Below are 2,680 nucleotides of genomic sequence, written 5' to 3' on the forward strand. Positions count from 1 at the left end.
GAGATTTAAGCACATTTTAATCAACTAAAACCCTCCTGTCAGGCCGATCAAGTTAATGTTTTTTAGCACCCTAAAAAACTTACCCCTAGTGATGCATGGGTGATAGATGAACCCGCCTATACTCGTACCATTATACTAACATTATAAGTACACATGTTATAGTTTATAGTAAGTAGGTACCTATTTAGGTACCTTTATAAGCAAAGAAGTTCAAATGCCATATTGCCATGGCACCATACTATTTTGCCATATTTTAGCAAAATTTGGAAAAATGCCATAAAAAGCCTAAAAAATGAAAAATGCCATAAAAAGCTTAAAAATACTTGGTAAATACTTGTCCATAAAAAAAGGAATTCAGCAAAAAAAAAAGTTTGCTTTTTACTTTCCTTATCCTATAGGAAGGAAAGTAATGTAATCGGGTCAAATTTTCGATGGTCACTTTTTAGTGCCAAAACACGTTTTTAAAAGGCTTATTTTGCCATGAAAAATGCCATAAAAAGCTTAAAAATACTTGTCCATAAAAAAAGGAATTTAGCAAAAAAAAAGTTTGCTTTTTACTTTCCTTATCCTATAGGAAGGAAAGTAATGTAATCGGGTCAAATTTTCGAAGGTCACTTTTTAGTGCCAAAACACGTTTTGAGGTCCCTAGAGCCTAAATACAAAGTTTCAGCCATTGGTCCGTGTAGACTTGAGCTAGAGACTTGAAAATTGGCATGCAGCTGTCAAATGTGACAAGGATGCGACAAGAAACTTTTGGTTAAGATCGGTACAACGCTTGGCGGCATTTCAGCCGCTTTTTGGCGGTTTTCGGTGTAATTTAATTATATCTCGGAAACGGTATGAGCTAGAGACTTGGAATTTGGTACCTATGTAGTCCAAAAATGAGACAAGGATGCGACACTAAATTTTTGATTAGGGTCGGTGCAACGATTGGGGGCATTTCGGCTGCTTGGATCGGTACAACGCTTGGCGGCATTTCAGCCGCTTTTTGGCGGTTTTCAGTGTAAATTAATTATATCTCGGAAACGGTATGAGCTAGAGACTTGGAATACCTATGTAGTCCAAAAATGAGACAAGGATGCGACACTAAATTTTTGATTAGGGTCGGTGCAACGATTGGGGGCATTTCGGCTGCTTTTTGGCGGTTTTCAGCTATACTGACCAAACGGTTAGAGATATTGTAAAAGTTACAATAATAGAATACCCAAATAAGCATCATTCAATAGGATAAGGAAAGTCGTTTGATGTTCACACCAGATTTTTTTCGTTCATAAAAGAAGACGAGAAAATTAGGTCATCTAGGTCGAACTTCCTCCTTACCCCTTTCTATACACTTGTTTTTTCAGACGTGTCACAATTACGTTCAGAAAAGAAGACGAGAAAATTAGGTCATCTAGGTCGAACTTCCTCCTTACCCCTTTCTATACACTTGTTTTTTCAGACGTGTCACAATTAGCCGCTCCAAGGTACCTTACATGATAATTATTTTATCTGTTTGATGTTTCTCCTATCCAGCCAAGTGAAAAACTCAACCAACACAACTTCCTTCCTTTCCTCTGTACATTTGAGAAATAAGAGAGAGAGAGATGGGAGTGTAAAGGAGAAGGAGAAGGATGGAGAAATAGGGAGAAAGAATTTAAGAAACTAAAAGAAAAAGAGACAAGAGGAGAGGCAGGAAGAGAGAGAGAGAGAGAAAGAGAGAGAGAGAAATAGAGAGACAATGTGATTGAGAGAAATACAGTCAAAGAAAAAAAGTACCTAAATTCGGAGAAAAAATTAAAATTTGAGAGAGAGAGAGAGAGAGAGAGGAGATATTTGAAGAGAAGAAGGGAAAGAATGAGTTTTAGGAAGAGTCTCCCACTGGAGTGAGACAACGTGAAAGTAAAAGAAAATTAGAATAAAATAGAGAAAGGACAAGAGCGTAGGAGAATAGAGAGACAAATAAAGAAGGAGAGAGAGAGATAAAGGAGAGGAATAGGAGAGAGAGAGAGAGACAGACAAAGGAGAGGATTGGGAATAGGAGAGAGATAAGTTGATAGTCCGAATCCCTCCCCCACAATACTTGACATGATTCTATAGTTGAAAACTCAAGGGAAGCTCAGGATTTTCGACGCTTTGTGCTTTTCAAGTTTCAAGTTGACATGTTTGTTGTCTGTCCTATGCATGCAGGGATAGTTCCTGCTTTGTTTTATTTTCGGGGAAAATTTGATGCATTTTGGCTGATAAAATGGATCTACTTCTACAAACTGTGCTTAGATTCACAACCACTTTACTACGTAAATGCAAGGGATCCGTTTTTCCATACGTGGAAATTTCTCTCTCTCTCTCTTTCTTTCTCTCTCTCTCTCTCTCTCTCTCTCTCTCTCTCTCTCTTATGGTGTTGACAAGGACTTTAAGAATACTCATTTTCTCTCTAGAACCTTTGAGAGGAAATTTAGATGATCATTTGCCACCTATGCCTTTATCTAGTTAATGAATATTGTTGTTGAAACCTCTTTAGGCTTGATGTGGCCCCAAGTATGGTTTTTGATCAAGTAGATAACCCTGTAGCTCCGATACAATCAAATAAATTGTTTCTCCTTCTCGACTTTAACCCTGTATCTACGCACTTTTTACTCCATGTAGGTATTATTATGGGTAGTATTACCTGTAAGAGGGAGGTATATCGGCATACCTTCTG

The 2,680-nt window shown here is 37.7% G+C and overlaps 1 long non-coding RNA gene across 1 annotated transcript; it reads left to right on the forward strand.

Annotated features, from left to right (window-relative positions):
- The first annotated feature begins 957 nt into the window (after positions 1 to 957).
- LOC113472821 lies at positions 958 to 2,345 on the forward strand. The gene is made up of 2 exons (XR_003394983.1): positions 958 to 1,293; positions 1,389 to 2,345. It is a non-coding gene; the product is annotated as an uncharacterized LOC113472821 (long non-coding RNA).
- The last annotated feature ends 335 nt before the right edge of the window (positions 2,346 to 2,680 follow it).

The sequence above is a fragment of the Diaphorina citri genome, unplaced genomic scaffold (genome assembly GCF_000475195.1).
Source record: "Diaphorina citri unplaced genomic scaffold, Diaci psyllid genome assembly version 1.1 scaffold8903, whole genome shotgun sequence".
In the NCBI taxonomy this organism is placed as follows: domain Eukaryota; kingdom Metazoa; phylum Arthropoda; class Insecta; order Hemiptera; family Psyllidae; genus Diaphorina; species Diaphorina citri.